This window comes from Nerophis lumbriciformis, linkage group LG10 (genome assembly GCF_033978685.3).
Source record: "Nerophis lumbriciformis linkage group LG10, RoL_Nlum_v2.1, whole genome shotgun sequence".
In the NCBI taxonomy this organism is placed as follows: Eukaryota; Metazoa; Chordata; class Actinopteri; order Syngnathiformes; family Syngnathidae; genus Nerophis; species Nerophis lumbriciformis.
The window spans coordinates 27,324,692-27,330,691 of NC_084557.2; the positions used below are offsets into that span (position 1 = coordinate 27,324,692).

The 6,000-nt window shown below is 42.2% G+C and overlaps 1 long non-coding RNA gene across 1 annotated transcript in view; it reads left to right on the top strand.

The window, feature by feature from the left end:
• The window catches only part of LOC133612127 (uncharacterized), a 404,739-nt gene that overhangs the window by 46,085 nt on the left and 352,654 nt on the right, over positions 1–6,000 (top strand). The gene's annotated exons all lie outside the window — the stretch shown is intronic.

Genomic DNA, 6,000 nt, shown 5'->3' on the forward strand with positions numbered 1-6,000 from the left:
GCTCAAAATTATTACACAAGGGTGGTGCCATGCCTTACCACAAGGGGGCAGTGATGTGGTAATAATGAGCTACTGAATTGTACACTTTTATGTCATTATTTTTCATATTGTTGAACAATATATTACTTCTATTTATAATTTTAGGTAGATTGATTAGATTTTCTTAAATGTTCCTATGTCATCCTGTGAATAAATAATAGCTATAGATAAAATAGTGTGAGATCAACACAATATAAATTAGGACAGAAGCAGACCTTTTTTTTAACGTGACCATGTTGAGAGAAGTTTCACACTCAATGGGTCACTACTGATGATTTATGAGCTGTATTATGAATGCTGGGAGCAGCTACTTTCAGGAGACTGACATCCATTCATTCATTGCTACTGTGTGCTTATGTGTAACTGGTTTGTGCGGATTTCATACTTCTGTGGACACCTCATATTGCCTTACAATTTGTGAGAGTAACTTGCTATTTTCCTGTCAGCATACAATGCATCCCGAAAGTATTCACAGCACTTCACTTTTTTTCCACATTTTGTTATGTTACAGCCTTATCCCAAAATGGAATAAATTAATTTTTGTCCTCAAAATTCTATGGACAATATCCCATAATGACAATGTGGGAAAGTAAACAAAAACAAGTTACACATTTATTAAAAAAAACAAAACATGTACACAAGTATTCACAGCCTTTGCTCAATACTTTGTTGATGCACCTTTGGCAGCAAAAATAGCCTCAAGTCTTTTTGAATACGATGCCACACGCTTGGGACACCTATCTTTAGGCAGTTGCGCCCATTCCTCTTTGCCAATTCCTTTTTGCAGCACCTCTCAAGCTCCCTCAGATTGGATGGGAAGTGTTTGGTTTCATCTTGGATGTCTCTGTACATTGCTGCATTCATATTTCCCTCTATCCTGACTAGTCTCCCAGTCCCTGTCGCTAAAAACCATCCCCACAGCATGATTCTGCCACCACCATTCTTCAGTGTAATGATGTTATTGGCCTGTATGGTGATGAGTGGTGCCTGGTTTCCTCCAAAAATGACACCTGGCATTCACACCAAAGAGTTCAAGCTTTGTCTCATCAGACCAGATTTTTTTTTTTTCTCATGGTCTGAAAGTCTTTCAGGTGCGTTTTGGCAAACTTTTTTTTACGAAGAAATGGTTTCCGTCCGGCCACTATACCATACAGGCCTGATTAGTGGATTGCTGCAGAAATGGTTGTCCTTCTGTAAGATTCTCCTCTCCACAGAGGAATGCTGTAGCTCTGACAGCGTGACCATTGGATTCTTGGTCGCCTCCCTGACTAGACTAAGATGAATGCAGCAATGTACAGAGACATCCTGGTTGAAAACCAACACTTCCCATCCAACCTGATGGAGCTTGAGAGGTGATGTAAAGAGGAATGGGCGGAACTGTCCAAAGAGGAATGCCAAGCTTGTGGCATCGTATTCAAAAAGACTTGACGCTGTAATTACTGCCAAAGGTGCATCAATAAAGTATTGAGCAAAGGTTCTGACTACTACTACTTTTTAAAAAGTAAATAAATTAGCAAACATTTTTTCATTTCTGTTTTTCTTCTGTATACATATACACATATTTATACATATATATGCATACATATATACACACACATATACTGTGTATATATAGGAGGGCTGTCAAAGTTAACGCGATAATGCGTTAACTAAAAGTTCCTTGAACAGCGATCATTTTTTTAATGCGCTATTAACGTTTTTGACCTCTCGGCCCGTTCCGTAGCTTGGGGAATTGTGTAATGGCTTCTAGTTACTGTTGAGCCACAAGCTCGAAAATAGCTCACCGAACTGCACAAAGAAAGGGGGACCTCATGGAAATCCCAGGTCCAAAGCCATGGAAAGTCGTTATCCGGACAAGACAGGTTTACCTTCAATCGCCGTGTGACGACATCATTGGATCAAACGCTGTTGGCGCCTTTGCTGCTTGTAGATAGTAGGAGCACACGTCCGTGTTTAGATGTACAGTTGAGTGCATTAATAGCATAAAATTTATATTTTTACTCGAACTGCTTTAGTAAGATGGAATACAAGCTCAGCAGAAACAAAGACAGTACAGAGAAAGTCTAAAGTCACTTTTATTAGAGATTTTCATCAAAACATGTCAAGTCTTTTCTCATACCAATCACATGCAGCTTTACAATAATTGCGCCACGCTTCACATACAGTCTAACTAATAAAACAACAAAAAATCATCTCTCATGCTATTCTGTTATTCTGTTATATTTCTACCTAAATAAATGTTTTTGGGCGGATTGAAATTAAAGTTTATTGCAATGGCAGCGGCAATATGAAAGAGGAAGGTTGTCTTTGAACAATCTTGTCTTCTTCTTAGCTACCACTGAGGCGAGGTTTAATACTGTAGGCATGCCTGCCACTGCTCTCCGCAGCCCACATCAGGTAATTATAGTTCACTATACACTATTACCATTGTTATGGTATATTATTTTATAACCTGTTCTGATTGACAGTCTGCATTTACAGAATGTTTAACTGGCTGGATATTACATATTATTAATACGTAGTTAGAGAACATTGTCATGCAGAGATATGAATGCCATTAACTTGTGCAACATGTAAAGTACAGAAAATCAGAAACATTTATTTAGGTAAAAAAAATATCACCTAACATCTATGACAATTAAAGCATGAGGGGGCGGGGGGTGTATATTGTAGCGTCCTGGAAGAGTTATTGCTGCAAGGGATTCTGGGTATTTGTTCTGTTGTGGTTATGTTGTGTTACGGTGCGGATGTTCTCCCGAAATGTGTTTGTCATTCTTGTTCGGTGTGGGTTCACAGTGTGGCGCATATTTGTAACAGTGTTAAAGTTGTTTATACGGCCACCCTCAGTGTGACCTGTATGGCTGTTGGTCAAGTATGCATTGCATTTACTTAGATTGGTAGACAACAAGGAAGCCTTCATCACATTGAAGGACCACAAACCCAACTTCGCAAATAACCCAACATGCCGACTAATAAACCCAACTAAATCTGAAATAGGAAAAATCAGCAAAATAATCCTGGACAGAGTCAACACAAAAATCAAGGACAAAACACCACTCAACCAATGGAGAAATACAGCAGCAGTAATCAAATGGTTCAACAACATCCAAGACAAACAACAGCACAACTTTATCTCCTTTGATATCGAGGAATTTTACCCTTCCATCACGCAAGACCTACTGACTCAAGCACTAGACTTCGCCTCAGACTATGACTCAATCACAGGCAACGAAAGAAACAACATCATCCACGCAAAAAACTCCATTCTCATCCACAACAGTACACCATGGCAAAAAAAGAACAATGCAACATTTGATGTCACTATGGGAAGTTTTGACGGAGCAGAAATGTGTGAACTCGTTGGGAGTTTCCTCCTCTCCCAGCTCGCTAGCCTCAATCTGAACCTTGGTATTTACCGTGATGACGGACTGGCAGTGTGTCGCGCCTCGCCAAGGAGCAGCGAGAATACCAAGAAGCGCATATGCCAAATTTTCAAAGAGAACGGCCTACGGATCACGATTGAAGCCAACAAGCAAACCGTCAACTTCCTTGACGTCACTTTCAACCTGAGAAATAACAGCTACCAACCATTCACGAAACCCAACACAACACTCCAATACGTGCACCATGACAGCAACCACCCACCCACCACCACGAAAAGAATACCTACCGGAATCAATAAAAGGCAATCGATGCTGTCATCTAGCAAAGCTGAATTTGACCAAGCAACCCCCCCCGTACCAAAAAGCCCTTGATGAAAGCGGATACAATTTCACCCTCACCTATGAACCCACGCCAGGAAACCAGCCAAAAAATAACAGAAAACGAAACGACATCATCTGATACAACCCCCCATACAGCAAAAACGTCTCAACGAACATTGGACACAAATTCCTCAATCTGATTGACAAACACTTTCCCACAGACAACACCCTAAGAAAAGTATTCAACAAGAACAACATTAAATTGAGCTACAGCTGCATGAACAATATACGACAAATCATCTCAAACCACAACAAAACAATTGCAAATGAGCCGTCGGCCCCCAGACAGAGCGACTCCAAAACCAACAAAGGATGTAACTGTCGAAAGAAACCTGATTGCCCTCTCAACGGGGGGTGCTTACAAACATCAGTTGTCTACCAATCTAAGGTAATACGCAAGGACATTAACACATCCGACACATATGTAGGATTAACCGAGGGAGAATTCAAAACCAGATGGAACAATCACAAGGCTTCTTTCAGGAACAAAAACCTGCGAAATACCACAGAACTCAGCAAACACATTTGGGACCTCAAAGACAATAATGTTGAATATTCAATAACATGGCAAATTCTTGCATCCAGCACACCTTACAATAGTGGTAATAAAAGATGCAACCTATGCTTGAAAGAGAAACTGTTTATTATTTACCGTCCAGACCTGTCATCCCTCAACAAGCGCAGCGAAATTGTAACAACATGCCGCCATAGACGGAAACACCTCCTAGGTAACACATGAGCCAATCACCACGCCCCTAGACCAGCCTGTACCCACCCACTCTGTGCCCTATATAAACCATGGTATGCGAATGCTCCCATTAAAATCTCCTGATGATTGAGGGTACCCCCCCTCATGAAACAGGCCTGTAGAGATGAAATAGTCTTGTGATTTTTTTTCCCACACATACATATATTGCGCTCTACTACGGTATCGAGCACTATTTTTTGGATAACCTTATTAAGACATATATATATATATATATATATACCTCGACCGTGCGGCGGTCGGGGGGGGCGGGGTTTGGTGGTAGCGGGGGTGTATAATGTAGCCCGGAAGAGTTAGGGATACATGGAATTCTGGGTATTTGTTCTGTTGTGTTTGTTGTGTTACAGTGCGGATGTTCTCCCGAAATGTGTTTGTCATTCTTGTTTGGTGTGGGTTCACAGTGTGGCGCATATTAATAAGAGTGTTAAAGTTGTTTATATCACAACCCTCAGTGTAACCTGTATGGCTGTTGACCAAGTATGCGTTGCAGTCATTTACGTGTTTAAGCAGAGGCCGCATACTACATGTGACCGGGTCGGCACGCAGATAGCATGGTGTAAAAGCGGACGCGGCGACATGTTGTAGAGGACGTTACGTCACGGCACGCCCTCAATATTGTTGTCCGGGTGAAAATCGGAGAATGTTTGCCCCGGGAGATTTTTGGGAGAGGCACTGAAATCCGGAAACCTCCCGGAAAAATCGGGGGGGTTGGCAAGTATGCAGCTGAGCCGCATCAGAGTGATCAAAGAGCCGCATGTGGCTCCGGAGCCGCGGGTTGCCGACCCCTGGCCTAGGAGACCCAGTAACAAGCGGTAGAAAATGGATTGAAGGATAGGCGAAAAAGGACAGATAAAAAAAATATATTAAAAAAAAAATAGTTCATTTTTTTTTTTTTTTTTACTCTGGACTACGCGCGGGCCAGATTATGGACGCTGGCGGGCCGTATCTGGCCCGCGGGCCGTAGTTTGGGGACCCCTGATTTAAAGTATTGTTGCTGACTTATTGGTGCTTATAGCAGTATTTTACTTAGCAACTATCAGCGAGATGTGTGCACCACTTTCGAAGCTGCATTGTTAGGTCACAATATGTTGCATATTTATGGTAATTTACATCTTTGTTTGCCTTTACTGGCACCCAGGGCCGGCCCTCCCTTACACATAGAACACACGTGCGCGCAAGTCCCCGCGATCCATGGTGGGCTCCATTATGCGCATACATAGGGGCGCATTCTCTGCAAATGTGCAAAGAACGTGCATTGCTGCTGCGAGGCGTGTGTGCATAGAGCACCAAGTCAGCCCGAGGCAGGTGAAAAAAAGAGAGACTGGTAATATGACACCGCAGGCATTGCTGCAATGATTGACAGCAGGCAACATCTGACCAATCAGTGGTCAGATGCACTGGTAGACTGTTGGATGCAGGTGGAGAGATGGC